This window comes from Lissotriton helveticus, chromosome 3_1 (genome assembly GCF_964261635.1).
Source record: "Lissotriton helveticus chromosome 3_1, aLisHel1.1, whole genome shotgun sequence".
Classification (NCBI taxonomy): Eukaryota; Metazoa; Chordata; class Amphibia; order Caudata; family Salamandridae; genus Lissotriton; species Lissotriton helveticus.
Genome location: NC_136061.1, coordinates 876,214,528 through 876,233,598, shown reverse-complemented (window position 1 = coordinate 876,233,598; position 19,071 = coordinate 876,214,528).

Sequence of the window (19,071 nt, the reverse complement as noted above, 5' to 3'; positions counted from 1 at the left end):
CATTAGTTTTTGCCCACTGTGTTCCGGCACCTGGTAACATTTTGGAATCTTGTGGGGTGAGATCTCATACCAAGGTACGATCTTCAGTTTCTTGTCTTGGCCCCTTCAATAAGAAATAAAAACGTAAACATTCTCTTCAATTACCGCTCCACCTCAGGCAGACACCATCACTCCACATTTTCACGAGAAACCTCAAGACCTGGCTCTTTGCCAGAGGCGTAACACAGGCCTCTGCGGTGCGGGGGGGGGGCTAGCTCCAAGAGGCCCCCTCGGCAATGCACTCTGGCCGGAGAGCTCCTGATTGAGGCCGGAGGGGGCCCCTCTAAGTACCGTGCAGGGAGGCCCCCTCACTTTCCGTTACGCCAGTGTCTTCGACAGACCCCCTCCTTGATGGACTGGAACCTGCACCTCCCCTCCTCCTCAGCGCCTTGCGACCCTTACAAGTGAGTAGTGGCACTTAACAAACCCATGATTGATTGACTGATTGATTGAATTTGATTTTCTTTGAGTTATATTTTAGTTTGTGGTAGTACAGGAAAATCTTTGTTTAGCGATGTCTTTCTGTTTGATCTGATGAGGTTAAGTGTCCTTTTGGATTTTATCAGCACTTATAGGTTTGAACTGAAAGCACACACACCTAATGGGTTGTTTTTAAGGAAGTGTTTGGAGCTTTCTACCGTAAAGTAGTTTTGGATGGTGGACAACACTTTCTATGTTATCCTTTGATCGACAGGCAGCTAGTGAAATTCATTCAAGGCATTAGTAATAGAAATATTTAATTTTGCTTTGCCTTGGTTCTGTTTCCCTTTAAGTACCAGTGAATGCTCATCGTAGCAGTAATTTACATTCCACCGTATGAGGGCTCTTGTGAGTTTATTTTTGTTGTTTAATTGCAACAAATGAGGGAACCTATCAGTATCATGATACTAGACACCATACAACGAGTTCTCTGAAATTACTTTTCCAGACTTTTTCCTCTTTTTGCTATGTCCTGTAGTCAAAATCACTGAAATCATGCATCACTGAAGAGCGAAATCAAAATAGACTTAATTGTCCAGCATGGGAAAGGCACGTTTTGTTCAGTTATCTGAGGTCCTTATACAGCCTATGTCAGGTTTAAGCTCCACGGGATCCAGATGATGCACTAATGGTTCAACCTACAAATGTCACCAACACCCCAATGTGAATATACAGGGTGTTCGAGCCATTAGGCGAGGGAAACAATAACAAACTAAAATAATAAACTGAGGAAGGGGAATGGACAGGGTCAGCAGGGAAGGGATACATGTAATGACAAAAGACACCTTCTGTAATTACTATGTATTAACAAAAATGCTACTCTCATAAAGTCTCTCTAAACATGCATCAAAAATACCTGCGTTAAAGAAAAGGGAAGACCCTCGATATTGAGACAAATTAGTCCCTCCAATACTGTCTAAGGATTCCCTATGGAAAACATAAACAAGATGTAAATAATGACCTTCACCCAGTTTAGCGCTTCAAACAATGAGGTGATTCTAAACAAACCACATACCACATGACAGCACAGAGAGCATGATGTATTTGGGGGTCCGTTAAGCCAAAAAGAATAGATGAGTTTCAAATCATAATCAAACCCTTTATAAGAAAAAGAGTGGAGGATACGGAAGTGTGTAGGAAGCAAGATCCACAACACTCCGTACCTCCAATGCCTTTATCGAAGATGCGCTATCCACAAACAGTGAATACAAAACAGCAACGCGTAGTTGCGTCCACCACTGCGTTCTGTTCTTATACAGAACACCAATCCCAACACTGTACACGGTAACGCGTAGTTAACTTCACTACCGCGCTCCGCTACTGCGATTAGTGTTAAAGTTTAAAATAGATCACTGCCAGGGAATCACGGTAACACGTGGTTCCGACCACCACTGTGTTCCGCGACTGAGCTCAGGGTTTAAGTTAGGAAATCAGAACAATGCCATGGAATCACGGTAACACGTGGTTTCGTTCACCACTGTGCTCCGCGACTGAGTTCAGGGTTTTAATCACACACACCAAAACCCCGGAAACAAACCACCGCAAGCCGCGGTCGAAAGTGGGTTCAAAATCAAAGTGAAAGGAATCGGGAGAACAAGTCTTACCGCTGTTAGGGGGCACAGCGCGTAACCAAGGAAACACTCCAAACGAGAGGATCTTACCTCGGAAATCCCAGCTTACACAAAGAGCTTTGAGCCTAGGAACCAGGAACTGGAGTGGAGAGTGAACGCTCTCACACCGGGAACGAAGTCAGGAATAACACGCACCCGGAAGCGTGTCTCCTCCTCTAAAGTACTTCCTGAGGGAATTCAGGAAAGATCATGGGTAATGTAGTTCCATGACTGGGCAGGCGCAACACGGCGTAACCTGACAGCCTAATGCAAACCTGAGGCTGAAGACAAGTGAAACCTTATTATATGGCTTTTATTTTAATGTACTAAGGGATTGGTATAAAATGCATACCACTGTTGTTGAAAACGCAAAGAATGTTTTGATATGTGTATGTATGTGGTATTTGTAGAGTGCAACTTAGTCAAAATGCAGGGGAGCACTTTACAGCGTCAACATTTAAGAGAATTTCAACATATGATTGAAGAGGTAGCTGAATTCTGGGAGCTGAAGAGCCCTGTTGTGTATGTTTGTATCCATGTGTTATTGTCTGTAGATACATACATACTTCACATTATGTGGGATTAAATGCTGCCAACAGCAAAACAGCCCTTCACATTAGTGGTCATTGGCATGACCTCTAGAGAGATAATCCCCTTAAAGTCTGAAAATAGCATTCCAAATGTGAAATAATTTAATTTAATGTCTGCAGCACACAAATGGCTGCCTTGCAATCTGCCCTTTGATCTGCTTTCACTAGAATACATTTTTCTGCTGAAGAATGCACATTATGGGCAGATTATGTTTTCTGTGGCAAATCTGGAAACTACCTAACTGTGGCGTTTATCACTGCATGCAGTCACATGATTCAACTGGCTTTGCTTACAATGCTGAGCTATTATCCATACTTTTTCACTTGGGTGCAATCAGAACTCCATCATGTATAGCAAAGTCAAAAGAGGTAGGGAGGGAAGAGGAAGTGGAAAGGTGATAGACATCAACTTGTAACTCGTTGACAATCTAGGGAACATTTGAGAAAGCAACATATCACCAAGACTTTCTGCTAATTTGTTTGTTTTCGAACTGGGACTATAATTTGTTCCAAGTAAGAATTTTGACATCATGGAAAATAAGGTAGAACGCCTTACATTTTTTGGGGAAAATAGTATTCGAAAGGTTGAAAGTGACATTAGGAAAAGGAGATTATGACCTTAAAAAAACCATTAACGGGAAGTGCATGAAACATCATAGCATGTTATTTGGTGTTTAGCATGTTGAAAGTCAGGTTACTTAAGAGGAGGAAGTTGATTTGGTAAAGGTGGTTGGAGTAGAAATTGACATTAGCATGCAAAGGTCATCATTCAATGTTGGCTATGCATTGTAAATATTTTCTCCCAGCCCACTGGAATATGAAGCTACTGACCCCAAATAAATTCTGATTCAGTTGAGCATATCTGAAGTGAGTCATCTGGGTGAAATCCTCTTCTTAATATTGGTCCTTTGTCAGCTACAATCATCTCTGTACCCTCGATCACCTAGAGTTCCTCTGCTAGTTAGCAAATAGAGCTATGGAATGACATCACCATTCAAAAATTTTAGAACCTCATGTGTGTTTTGAAGGCATCGTCAATAATTGTCCAGGAAAATTCTTGGCTTTGAAGTAAAGCTGGGGTATGATGGATGGTGGCTACTTGTGGTGACAATACACAACTGCCGCCGCCAGGATTTTGGCGACGAGCCGACTTACTCATGCGTCTTTCATGGATCATTGGTAAAGCAACCAATAGAAAAGACAAGAAACTAAGAAACTACAAGAAACTACAGTAACCAGCGAAAGTACGAGAAACTAAAGCAACTACTTGAAGCAGAAAGGAGTTCCAGGCAAGCCAGCCCCACCAGTGTCCTTGTCAACAACAGCCCCATCCAACTGTGGCCTTACCAATGGACACTACAGCCTGGAAATACTCCTCAGAATCTACAAGGTTTCAGTGAGTTGGAGGTGTAGTTACACTACGGCCACATGTAGGTGTTCTAGCCACAGCGTTATCTACTAAAAGGTTTGGTGAGTTGGAGGTGTAGTTACACTACAGCCACATGTAGGTGTTCCAGCCACATCGGGTTCTATAAAAGGGTTGGTTAGTTGGAGTCTGCTGTTTCAGCCACAGTAGTCTACAGAGACAGTAGTGAATTGATGAAAAGGGCACCTTTATTTCAATAAAATCTAATTTATGGATATTTCTGATGTGCCATTTCATTCTCTTTGTGACTGCTATGGACCTTCTAGTCACTACAAACTGCATGCAGTGGCTGCACAAATGGTGTGTTTTGGATGCCTGACTGTCATTTGTGACTTCTTGGAAGTTGTACCAACGTGACTGTGCACTGGCGCCACACTGGTGCGGTGTGGTTTTGCAAATAATTGTGCTTTATTGCTGCATTTAAGGCACGATTGCATGTGTCTAGACACGTCTCTGCACAACTAGTGGCACGATCCTGTGTTAAATTTCTTTACGGAGCCAATAGGGGTACCGAACCATGGATTAGATTATTGCTGGTTTTTATTTTTATTTTATTCAGCTGGATATGGAGGCAAATGCCCAAATGTTGACTTTTGAGAGTCTACGAGGTGAGCCATTGTTTTCATTGTATTTGTCACTGGTATCTCTTCATTTTGAAAGTTCAACCGCTCCTCACCGGTTTGAAAATGATGGCACTCGGCGTTCCCATAGCGCGCGCAGCCTTACCTTCACCTTCAGTCCTGTGGGGTCTCCATGGATCTTCAGTGACGTTCCACTGTGTTTCCTGTGTTCTGCCGCCACTGCATGCACCGACGTGCCCTGAGCTATCTGGCTGGACTTCTGCAACGTGCCACCATCTTGTGTTTGGAGGCACTGTTAAGATTGGATCCTCTCTGCGGTCTACTCTGTGTGGTTGTTTTGTTGCCAACCATGTTGTTCTTCGAATAAAGTTCAGTTCAAACTCGCACTTGACCGGGAACGTCGGCTGCAGTTCATCTATGTGTGAGATTTGAAGGAATACAGTGACGTCGCATTGTCCACATTGTCTACACCTCTGCACCTTTCCTGTTTGAAGGTTTGTCGAAGCATGGTAAATCCACAGGTACTCTCTTTTGCTTATTGTCCACTTGTATGACTGAACATTTGGCACTATTGTGCAGCAGCCATCCAATACAACATTGTGTCACTTGCATGACTGAACAATGGCACTATTGTGCAGCAGCTATTCTGTTCAACATAGAGACACAAGGTGCTGAAAAATAAATCGCAACAAAACTATACCTAATCACAAGAAATCAATTTATGCTATTGCTTATTAATTTTGGTTTTGTCATATACTATTGTTTCTTCTGTGCCTCCATATTTTTGTTGCGTCAGTTGGGGGGACCTGCAGCTAAGGTATTTCTGGCTTATGCTCATCTTACTTGCAATTGCCCTGTCTCTACGTTTTCCATTTGTATTTTTTACTTGTTTTAGTTTGTTTGCGCTGTACCTGTAATTGCACAGTTCAAAACAACTTGGGTGAGGAATCACTCACTGGCTTCATGTATAGGGGCATAACAGTTATTCTGAGGGGCCTGATCAATTTTATTGCCTAGTATTTAAAAGATATGAAGACTGCTTCTACCAGTTTAGGTTCCCTTATGTAAAGGACGTCCTAGTGTTTCAATGGGTGGTAATCACAGTTGATCCCTTCAAGGAGGGATGGGTTTGGGGCAATCACAATAGTCCCATCACAGTTTTATCCCTTCCGTCAGGGATGGGGTTTGGTTTGTGTCCCAGTTTGTGACCTCTATATGGAGGTAAGCGATACAAGCACATCCCCTTTTGTATCGCTCTATATCGAGGTTGGCATATGGGTGTGTTCCAATACACACAGTTTTTGGTTTTAACCTTACACAAGGTTGGGTTATGGGATTTTTGCCATGTACATGTACAAAGGTATATGTTTTGGCGTAGACTCTTACATAGGATTGGGTTGTGGGTGTCAACCCCATTTACATGTACAAAGGTACAACCCTATATAGGGTGTGTGTTATAGGTTCTAGCCCCATACACAGTTTCCATGGGTCACTGTCCCATATACTTGTTAGTTCCCTTGTAGTTGGGGTCGGTGTCGCGGGGTGTGTTGCCTTTTGCATCACTCTACTTGATGTTACAATTTGTTACGCTGCAAAATTTTACAATTGGTTTTCACTACAAATTGTTACAATGTGTTTACGCTTTAAAATGTTTTAATCATTTTTCATCGGGGAGGATGGGGTATATTGATACTTTTGTATGTTGTATTTTACCCATCCTTTCTTGTTTTATTGTTCACTCTCTCGTGATGTTTTGCTATTAGTTGCATCCCTCGGTTTAGAACACTACTGCTTTATTGTGCATAGTTATTCTCTTGAAGTTCTGTTATTTTTGTTTTTATTTAAAGGAAAGGGATAATGTTATATCCTCTATATTGTATTTACATGTAAACCAACCTAGGTCGTCCTAGCTGCTCAGCCAGAGTGTGAGTTGGTTACGGAATGTTGGTGTGACTGGGATGCGTGGAATGCTGAGTGCCTGAGTGGATGAGTGGTGACAGAGATGGGCTGAGCAGCTAGGCAGACTGCTCATGGTGCGGCTGGTACTTGACCAGAGCTGGCTGGACTAAGAAAGGTGTTAACTGGAAATGGAACCAATAAAGGAGGCTAAGAAATACTACAAGGCTACCTGTGTCTCTATGTACAGGGCACCTCAGAGTACATGTTCTCCATACAAGGAGGTGACTTAATAAGTGCATTATAGGTGTGTTTACAACTTGGATCTCTGTTCAATTAAAACTGTGATTACAAATAATTAAATACAGTGCTGATGATGTTCCTTACCTAATCACAGGAAGGTTATATTCTGGATATGTACCTGAATTTATTTGTATAGGTGTGGCACAAATAAAAAAATAAATGGCTCTAATGATCCATTATTTCAGTCTACTTCCTTGCTGAACATTTGTGATCAAGACCCTTATTTAACATCAAGCTAAGTTTCAAACTTGCATCACTTTTAATGTTGTTAGTGTTCTGGAGGATTTTGTGATAGGTATTTAATAGGATTATGCCCTCTCAGTATCAACCCTACAGAATAGGTGCAATAAACCTGGTTGTCGCCGGTAAAATGAGACTAATAGTTGTTTATGGAAGTTGATGTTCATGTGTTCGGTAGCCTCACAAATTGTACTTACCCTGACATGAGGGTGATAAGTGTGATTTACCAGATGCTGATCATTGTGGAGTCATAGATTACTGCAAATGAGTTTATTGTAATTTGGAAACAGAACATTTCCTGCTGCATATCTACAGCCTCTCATACAAAGTGCATTGCGAACACCAATAACATATCAAAGCAGATTGCAGAGAATCCAATAGTTGAAAACGTTAAGAGCCCAACTGCTAACTCCTTAAGCCTGCATTATAATAATTATAAGAAATGCATTAAAATAATTGTAGCCCAAAAGCAACTTGTGCAACTAAGACTGTGCTTGGGTCGCAACATAATTTTCTTTTTTGTGTGGGAGGCTTGGTCATTTGCTTGCTTTCCATGCTATACCAGTTCTGTGAATTAGGTTTCTGCAGCTGCTGCCCATGATTTTCGTGCTTTGTCCGAGGAAGCTTTGCACAGTTCCCACCCGCGGAATCTGTGTTGCTAGCCAGCCTTCCGCTGCTCTATCTATTTTGTGTAAAGAAGGCCTGCAAACTGCTCTCAGTGCTGTTTATGGACTGAGTGACAGTGGGTTTTACAGCTATGGCCTATTTCACTATGGAGGAGACTGATGCTGTTGTTACCTGGTCTGTGCTTACTCTATTTGTGATGGAAGCAGGCAGGGGCGGCTCCTCCATAATGGCGGAGGAGCATCACCCCACTGCCTATAGCCAGCAGATGATAAATAAAATTATGATAACACCTTTTTTTATCGTGCTGTTTATCGCTGTCTGAACCAGGCAATGAGTATAGTGCGGGGCGTGTTGCTCATGGCAGGAGGAGTAGTGTTCCCTTTAAGTGGGCATGTCAGTTTGGCTGGCCTCTTGGGGGTGGGGGTGGGGGAGGTGTGTGTGTGTGTGTGTGTGTGTGTGTATTCCTTGAGAGATTTACTATATCGGTACATTTTCTATTACATCCTGTTGCAAATATTGAAGTGATATCCCTACAGACCTCCTTGCAACTTTGAACTCAGCAATAAAGTTCATAAATAGCCTGATGTCAGAGACTGGTCTAGCTTGGCAAAGAGGTCAGAGGTTTTGGAGAAGAAAGTACCTAGTAATGAAGTAAATCAAAGAAACCGAGAGAATAATGAAGGAACAGTGAGACAAAGGAAGATAGAAACAAATGGGCAAATAGAAGTATGGACAGCAATGAAATAGGTGGAAAAGTATCAGGACATTTTGAGAGATGTAAGAGAAAGTGGGAGAAACAACAAGGGGAATACACCTAAATGGGAGAGAATGAGCAGGTGTGGGATCACTAGAAGGTGAAAGAAAATGTAATTGAAACAAAGAATGAATAAATATATAACGGCAAGAGGAAAAGGAATTAGTGGAAAAAGGAACAAAGAAATGCAAAAGGTGGAAATGACATAAAGAAAGGAAAAGTACAGGGAAAGTCAACATATATACATAGTAAAGAGACGGAATAAAAGAAATGGAAAGAGAATGTAATTAATGGGCTAAAAAGTTAGAGACAGTAACAGAAAAATCAAACAATTGGAAAAAGACCATGAGAAGGAGAAGATAAAATGCAGTCTAAATGAGAGCAGGAGACAAACTGAGAGAAAAGGATGGAGAAATTTAATACAAGTTTGTAAATGAGTTGACATGGGTGGCACATATGTAACAGGGCGAGTGGATAGATGAGTGGGAAGACCTGATTGCAGAGTGGTGGCAGATAGGTTGAATACAATAAAAATACGGAGAAGATTGATGAAAGAAACAGAAGCTTGAGTGTGATAAAAGGAATAGTTGGAGTTAGACCTATATGAAGAAAAGGTGGAGATATAATAATGTCAGTTTGATTGAAGCTGGAAAATGCATGTGGGAATAAGAGAAGAAGAGGTGATGAAACCGAAGAGTTAGGAGTTAGAGAAAGAGAGGTACACGTGAGGGAAACCAAAGTAATAGGGGCCAAATCTTGATACTATCACTTTATCGCCAAATGCCACAGTGTCACTATAATTATATTGTGGTGCAGTTGCTGGTGGTCCCAACCATCTTCTTGTCTCCACTGACCTGCCCTGACCTAATGCACCACCCAGCCTCATTTGAACCAATTGGTTGTCTGTTGGTTGCTTTCTGCTGCCCACTGAACCAAACATCCAGGGGCACTGAATTGTAGAACTGTCTGAAGGTCCTCTCTTGTCTAATCAGGCTCAATTGGTATCGGATGAGTCTGACCCTTGTTCCACAAGCATCCCAGTCAAGTCAAAGACAGATGCAGGAATTACTAGTAAAAGGGCTTGGGAAGCGCAGGTCGGTGCCGTCACCTCCAGCTGCTTCAACACCCTCCGCATCCTCCGCAAGACCCTCAAATGGATCCCCCCTGAGTCGAGGAAAACAGTCACCCATGCACTCATCACCAGCAGGCTTGACTATGGCAACGTACTCTACGCTGGCATCAACAAGTCCCTACTCTGCAAACTCCAAACAATACAGAACATCACAGCCAGACTTGTCCTCGGCATCCCCCGGCACAAACACATCAGCCAACACCTGCGGTGACTCCACTGGCTCCCCGTGGAGAAGAGAGTCACCTTCAAAATCCTCAATCACAACTACAAATGCCTACACAACAACGGACCCAAATAACTGAATGACAGAATAAACTTCCACGTACACAAAAGAAACCTGTGATCCTCCAGCCTCACGTTGGCAGAAACCCCACGCATCCACAGAGCCAGAACAGGCGAAAGATTGTTCTCTCACATTTCAGCCAAGTCCTGGAACGCGCTACCGGCAGACATCAGACTTCCCGCCTCCCTGAAAACCTTCAGGAAGACCCTCAAGACCTGGCTCTTTGGCTGAACGGAGTGGCGTGCCCTCCCACCTGCGCTTTGAGACCCTCACGGGTGAGTAGCGTGCTTATAATTCCCTGATTGATTGATTAATTGGTACACCTAACTTGCAGTGTATATAGTTGTACAGGGTTTGGTGCTGCAAATGTTTTTCGCTGGTACTGCTCATCCTACCACGTATCTTTTAAACATTCTTTGTTGTCTATTATTATTTTTTCAGTATTTGAAAGTTAAAATTGAAAACTGACAGTTTGAACCTAAATATTTATCATTTTACATATTACCTAAGGTATTAAACATTCCGTCTCTGGGTTTTGATCATGTGAATAATTTAGGCCAAGGTAAGGAACAGTGAATGAGTAAAACACTGAAAATCTGCAACGTTTTTGATGACATTGTCCAAAAAAGTGAGTGACGAATAGTGGTACAATTGTATGAGGTCAGAGGTGTGTGGAGAAATGCAGTTTTCCTTCTAGACTTTCCCTCCCTGAAGGTCTTGCCATGTTTTTATTCTTCATTACCATAAACTTACCTTTTCCTGCAACCTAGTATACCCCGCTTCCAGAGTGGGAACGTAAAACTGACTAATTCTTTTTAACTTTATTGCTTGATGATGTTTTGCAGCCCCAAGCCACCTATCAACAATACTGCATACTGTTCAGTTACTGCCTTTGTCCTCCCTTTGTGACTATTTACCTCTAATGAGGTCTGCCAACAACATACACAAAAATCTCGATCTTATCTATCTCTCCTTCCCAAGAATAACATCAGTTCTAAGGGCCATCATTATGATACAGGTCGTATGTTCGCCCGACCGCCATCCTATCCTAGATGGGACTGCCCGACAGGCTGCGATGGTCCTGCCAATGACATTAGGATGCGAACACCACCATGGAGGTCGCAATGCCTACATTTTGTATTGCAGAGGGTGCTGCAGGCTGCCGCACACTCCGCTGTACAAAAAGGAGACACAACACATATCCTGCACTAGGTGGCAGGCACCATGAAGTGCCTGCCACGTGGTGCAGAGATTTAAAAACCACATCTGACGGCCAGGTGAAAGGGAGGCCCACTACGGGCCCCCAATGTACCTTTCCGTCAGCCTTTTTATTGCAGGTAAACCACCATGAAACGGCAGGCAGAGGGGACATCATAATAGCTACGGCAGTGCCTGACAGGCACCACCACCATTGTAGAGATTGGAGTTTCCCTGACGGGCTCCTTGAGCCCGTTGGATCTGTGGTGGTTGGTCTCTCCAAACGCCATACATGTGCCCGCCATCCTAATGTGGTGGGCGGGAACCCTCATTCCGATGGCAGTCCCACCGTCATCGTAATCAAACTCCTAAGTTCTTGACTCGTTCTTTCATGACTAGATTAAGGGGTGTCTGCTGCCTCTCTTAATCTTCCAAAACCTTATTTCTAGGCAACTAGACTGAAAGAAAACACAGAGTTAGTGGGTAATCCAAGAATAAGACAACCATGACATAGAAGTCGTATTACAAACAACAACTAGCAATAGTAACTTCTAAGCTATCTGGGGAGCTAGTAACTATTTCATTTATTAAAAAAATGAAAAACAAAATTACAAAAACCTTGAGTCAGGACTCAAGAGAAGGTTTCTCCATGTTGCATAGAATTTGTAAGCAACGCAATGCCGATTCAAAAAGTAATTATTACCTTTGGGGTTACTTTACTCTTCCATCAGTAACTTAACTGTGTGAGTAGTAACTTTGTGAGCAGTAAGAAATTCCTATCACTTTAAAAGGAGTTTCTATTACTACTAGTTAGTCACTACTCTTTGTGTTTGCTTTGTTCGCCCTAGGTTGGCAGGGTATGCCCAGACGTGGGTCCCTTTCTCACTTTGACACTGGATTCAAGCTAACCTGGCTGATATAGGGTGTTACCCCGAAACCAGTACCAGGATGCTTTTTTTACCGGTCCAGGGAAGACCTGGCTGGGCAGTTCATGCTGGACTGTTCCCATGAGGCATAGGGTCAATCCTGATTTTCATGTAGCTGGGTCTGAACTGGGGGGGGGTTGCGGGGGCGAAGTGCGCTAACGAAGGATGATGGATTCAACCCAGATTTGTGACTTGGGGTGAGTCTCTGAAAAGTTTCAGCAGTCCGTCCATCATCTCTCTGTGTTTGCTTTGTTTGCCCAAAGTTGGCATTGTATCCCCTGTCGTGGGTTCCTTGCTCACTTTGCCACTGTATTAAATCTAACCTGGCTGATATAGGGTGTTACCCCGAAATAAGTACCAGGATGCTTTTTTCTGGTCCAGGGAAGACCTGGCTTGGCAGTTCATGCTGGAATGTTCCCATGAGGCATAGGGTCAATCCTGATTTTCATGTAGCTGGGTCTGAACTGGGGTGGCGAAGTGAGCTAAAGAACGATGATGAATTCAACCCAGATCTGTGACTTGGGGTGAGTGTCTGAAAAGTTTCTGCACTCCGTCCATCATCTCTTTGTGTTTGCTTTGTTTTTCCTAAGTTGGCAGGGTATGCCCAGATGTGGGTCCCTTGCTCACTTTGCCACTGGATTCAAGCTAGCCTGGCTGAAGAGGGTGTTACCCCGAAATCGGTCACAGGATGCTTGTTTCCAGTCCAGGGATGACCTGGCTTGGTAGTTCGGGCTGTACTGTTCCCATGAGGCACAGGGTCAAGACTGATTTGAATATAGCTGGGTCTGAACTGGGGTGGTGAAGTGAGCTAAAGAACGATGATGGATTCAACCCAAATCCATGACTCGGGGTGCGTGTCTGAGAAGTTTCAGCGCTCCGTCCATCTTCTCTTTGTGTTTGTGTAAATTATTAAGTCACATCTCCCAAGATAACTCACCCTGGGGGAAGAGGGCTAGGGGCTTGATTAATAGATGGAAAGAGGGAGTTGGGGGCAACATTTATCACATCAATGAGCAGCACATCATCTATACATATGTTGTGGAGGGAATTAAACAGTTCAGTTATTCAATAAAAACAGTCCTTCATCCCCAGAGTCCCAAATTATCTAATTGTTCTGTTACCAAGGTTTGGGAAATACAAAATAGGGAGGACCCATACAGTTCTCCAAATTGTTATTGTTAATAAAGGAAAAATTATACTGTATACAAGTGACAAAATGAAAGGTGCATCCCCAATCTTATAGTTCCTGTTGTGGGTGAATGTTATTGAGGTTTGTTTGGCGCTCACCCACTATCTCACGCTGTTTTTACTAATCCTTGTATATGTTACGGTGCTGTCAAGGGTAGGGAGATTCACCCTTCCCCTATAAAACATGTGATCCTGCAGGTCACTTGAAACAATTGCATCAATCCCCCAAGCACACTTACAACTGTCAATCAAATTATGAAAACAACTTTAAGACTAACAGCATTTGTTCTTTTCTTGTTTTATTTTCTCTCTTCCTTTTAGCCAACAAGCATTCTGTGGTGACAGCATGTACCCTACGACTTCCTCAGGGCTGTCTTTCCTGTAATGTGGCATGTGGGTTCAATCCTGAATTTGTTTGACTTCCATCCTGGATATCAGATGAAGACAGCCTTTATAAGGCATATCAGTTTTGCATGGTCCTGCTGTCCTTAATCACAAATCATTCAAAATCATGTCAACCATGGCATCACTATCCAAGTATTACTGCGACTGACCGTCTTCTCCTTTGTTTGTTTACAATTGCTGTTATCAAGGTTGGGCGTGTGCCAGCGAATACGCTCCACACTGTATCACCTACAATCTTCGCCTATCTCCAGTCTCCTTCTTGCAATGTCTGTCTTGGGTGCAGGGCTGAACTGGTCCATTAAGCAAGTGTTATAGAGCTTTCATGCAGAAGAAGCGAAGTCCTGTGGAATGCTAAAAAGTAAAAAAGTAAAAAGCTATCATAGCGGATGAGGACCAAGAGGGCAGAGCATAGGCTGGTGCAGTCATGTGCCATTAACTGAGGAGAGAGAACAATCTTTTATCATTAATCCCAGGCAAGTACCTGCATGTACCTGGCTGATCAATCTTACAAATGTCAATTGTCAATAACATTTAGCTGTGTGTGCCCATCATGTGACATGTACCCAGTGACAGCCCCCCGACCACAACTACCTAATTAGAGTTTGACATCTGTGCCGGCACACTATTTGACATTTTCCAAATAAACACACATCTGTCCAGTTCACAGGAGGAGACCTCTTTCAGTCATGTTGTTCGATTCCCATTGAAATAAAAAGGCATTGTTCACACCTTCCTTCTTCTGGCTGTTGAGATAGTCCTTTCCCGACTCCTAGTCCCGTCTCGACTCCTAGTCCCAACCAAAATGTGATAGACCTGTAGTGTTGATGAACAAGAAGTGCAAAATAAGTTGAGTATTTTATGTAGTTTTGTTAACTAAACTGACTTGTCTCTGAAGAACCTGAAAAAAAGAAGTACATGAAAGGAGTGGGCCATGTATGTCATTACATGGTGAAATGTAAAAGCAAGGCAATCATTCAAACAGAATCATCCATCGGGTTCCAAACATTACAAAATTGTATTTACAAAGTAGTTACAACACCCACCACGAATCATCAACCACTCAATATATCATTCAATGGTGCAATAGTTTGTCCTCAAACTCAGGGGGTTTGCCCAGAAGTTGATCAGCTAACACACTTGAGTCTGACCAATCACCCTCCTCCTCCTGTGCTGTTTCAGCATAAGTGTATTCTTGTAGTATGAAGTGTTTGTTCATTTAAATCTTGGTCAATATCTCCACATTTAGGGGAAAGAGACTGGTCATATTGGCTGTGACAAATGTGTCCGGCCTGCACTGAACATATTCTCAGAAGACACACTGGCTACTGGACATGCCAGATACTTTATTGCCATCCTGCTGAGCTCTGACCATTGTCACATCTACCCATACAATAGACAAGTGGGTTTTGATCAAGGTAGAACTCTTTTGGGTCATCCAGATAGTCTTGGACCATCCCCTGAATGCTCATTGGTGCTGCTACTTGCTTGCCCTCTGTTGCCTTCGCCTCAACACTTGACTTTAACACTGCAACTTGAAACCAAGCCATTGAAGAGGTTTGGTCCAATTCTTCTGTTACTGGTGTTCCTGGTGATGATGGTGATTAATGTGAGACAACATCACTGTCCTCTCTGGAGGTTGAAGGCTCCTCAGCACAACTTATACCCAGGCCTCTAACTTCCAGCTGTTCTTCTTCTAGGTCTCTCACTTGATCAACAATCCAAGTCTTGTAAAGAGAAACATCTGCTTCAGAAAAGGGAATTAAAGTTTCCATTATATTTTTGTAGCTGTGAATCAAGTATTGAGGCACATATGTACTCTTTGGTGGACATGAGCTCTCTTTGCAGCCTTGGATTAGCATCTTAGTCCATAACTGCAAACCTTTTAAACACCTTTTTTGACAGGATAGCTTGGCTCATCGTATTGTCCTCCTTGCTGACTTCACGTGTGAAAATCTAAAAAATATGTAGCATCTGTTTTGGGCATTTGACTAGCCTCCATTTGTCTATCTCCATTATCATGGTTATCCTAGTTGCATCCTCTCAGTTTTGAAAGACATATTTGATGATCAGTTGGTACCGCTCAAACATATGTTGCAACATGTAGTAGGTCGAGTTTCAACGTTTCGGCACCACTTGTATGAGGGCTTTAATCAGTACCCTATCAGTATACTGAATGATCCTCTCCTGTTTACGGGCTTTAAAAGAATGACTAAAATGAGTGCACATTCTTTGGCAGGTGGCCAGTATTTTGTTTAATGTGTCTTCTTTTTTGAGACAGTCCTGCACAATCAGGTTGATGCAATACGCCAAATAAAGGACCCTGAAACATCCACCATCTATCATGGCGTTGACTATATTACTGCCATTGTTTGTGGCAACAAATCCAATTCTGAGACCTCTGGTTCGAATTCATTAAAACACCTTGCTTTCAAACTCTTTCAAGATGTTTGCAGCTCTATGGGATTTCTACATGGCGAACATAGTTACTGTAACGTGCCACTGAAAACCTTTAAAGCTTTCCTCAGCGCTTAGACCTGCAGACCGCTTGTGGTTAACCCCCACAAAAGAGATCAAGCCTGCAATGATACACATATATTCAGTTGCTTGACAACTGATCCACATGCCTTTCATCAAGCGGATAGTGTGAACAGCACTCTGCTACATAGCTTCGCCAACCAATTGCAGCACATCATGATGGAGCACTGGAACAGTAACTATGGAAAAATAGGACCAGTTGGAACCTTCCATATCTGCCCGAAATTCTAAAATTTCTACTCTTTTCACAGAAGAAAAAGGGAGGAGGTCCAGCGGTAAAATTTTAGCCAGTGTCTCGCTGTACAAGGGTACTGTTGGGTGGTTTTGTTCGTAGGGCCCCTCCTGTCTAAACTGTAATAGTAGCTTGGATTTTTTTCTTTTATGGTGATACCACTTTTGGAGAGAACTAGCAGGTGGCAGACTCAATGTTCAAGGGGGAATCTCTGTATGTGGCAGCGGTGTCTGTATCTGAGACATGTGCCATTTTGAGGTTGCTGACACAGGGGATGTTGGCATACTACAGGGGTCAGAGCTGTGTTATGATGTCAACCACATTCTTCTTCTATCACTGTGAACTGACCGGCTTCCCTTCTTCCATCACCACTAGCTATCTTTTTAAGGTGTTTCTCCCATCGATTGTGTGATGCTTTTTCAGATGGGATGTTTGGCCTCCAGTAGCAAAGTGTGAACCTGGCATATCGTGACAAACACTTGCGTGGCACATGGAGCTTGTGAAGTATAAAGAAGTCTCACACTTTGGAGGATAACTTTTTAGTGTGCCATTGCCAGTGCCTGAAGAGCTGGAGGTAGGTGGATGTGTTGTTTGCCTCTCTGTAGGGTGCACTTTGACAGTGATAGTGGTGGATGTGGGTCTCAATGGGAGCCAGCGATGGTGGTGGAACCACTTCCCTCTATGTCAGTTTAATAGGAGGGGTCATCTTGTTGTACTCTGTGCTGCCCTCCATACAGACAATCACTGACGTGTCCTCATCACGTTCACTTTCTATTATTCTAAGGCTTTCAGAAACTTTCCTTTTTACCTTGACCCTCGGGGCTGGTCTCAGACTCAACTGGAGTCCAGTCCATGTCTAGATCATCAGAAAGGGGGCTTAGAGAAGATAGTGGAGCACCCTTTCTTTTTCTTGCTGGATATCGTGAAGACAATGGTGAAAGAGGAACATCTTGCTCAGCAGAAAGCCCAACCTTCTGTTCTTTTCCTTCTTCAGGAAGAACTGTTACTGGCTGCAGTTCCTGTGGTCCACTTGCCTGCGACAATTAGGTACTTTGGGGCTGAGACAAATTAGGTTCAGATTCACAGCTCATCACTATTACTGCAGTGGATGCATTGCTGCGGGACATGGGCTTAGGCTTAGCCCTAGGTTTGGGTGGTGCTGTGGATGATGCAGCATTGCTGCTCCCAGCCATTTGCTGCCCAGAGAAAGGTGCAGCATGTACACCACATTCTCTGAAAAAAGTGGAGGGCGGCCCACCAGTGGTGAGAGTATCATTTTTCTTCTTTGGGACCACCTTCAAGTTCTTTCTCATCTCTGGTAATTGCTATTTAGCTGCACAAGCAGAAGCAGAGGACGAATCATGTGGTGTCACTGCCAACTCTCTGTCTGGCAGTACTGTGTTTGATAACTCTTGTTGTGCACCTAAAAGCAAACAAACAAGAAAACAATTCAGTGAACGGTGGCATTTGCAGTTTAAATCTACAGACAATATAATTTAGTGAGGTCACAGCAGAAATACATAACAATAGTGTATCCATTCCAAACCACAACCTATTTTTTGCAGTAAAAGTCAGATTGAAACTTTAACTTTATGTGCTGCTAAGGCCTATGAGATGCCTGAGGCAGCCAGGGGGTGTAGGGGAAAATGGAATAATCATTAAAAATAATATTGCTGGTTTGCGCTTATGAGACACCTATGGCAGGGAGGGGGTGTTAGGGGAAAATGGAACACTCTTTAATAATTATTTCTGGCGTGCATCTATGGCCTATTGTAGGGATGGGGTGCATGGGAAAATTGGATAATCCTTTAAACAATTATTGCTGGTGTAGGCTAATGGAAAATTGAAAAATAATTATTGCTGGTGTCTCCTTAGGGACTATGAGAAATCCTATAGGAGGCGAAGTGGAAAATAGAAAAATGCATATAAAACACTTTACATACATACTACAATCATATTCAAGCATATTGCCACAAAGGTCGAAGGTGTGGACAACAAAGAGCACATGCAGGCCCATGGCAAAAGCAAAGCACACTGGCTACACAAAATCGATGCTCTGGCACATGGTCACCAACGATGGAGGCCTCCTCAAATGACCCCCCAGATGACTCAACCCGATAATAGAGCACCGCAACTTCCAGCTCCACACAGATGGAAAATGTACAATCAGAGGCACCCACGGCTACAGATGACTAAGACCATGCCCCAGCTTCTGTGAAGCCATCCCTGACCTCATCGCACAATCGCTATTGACTCAGAGCACTACATCTTTGTAGTAGAACTTAACTTCCATCTGGATGACCCCAGCAACACCAACGCAACTGGCTTCTTGGGAAGCATAAGCAAACATCAGCCTCAAGCAAATCATCATTGAGCCCACCCACATCACAGCACATATGCTCAACCCCATCTTCAGATCCAGCGATAGTCAAGTACAACAATGTTAGAAATGGGGGTCTCTAGTTGGCAGAGGTAGGTACCTTTGCCCAAATATGGACCCTTGCTCCTAGTCAGGGTAAGGACGATACACACTTTAGAAAACCCTGCTCACCCCCTTGGTAGCTTGGCACGAGCAGACAGATTTATCCCAAAGGCAATGTGCAAAGTATTTGTACCAACACACACAG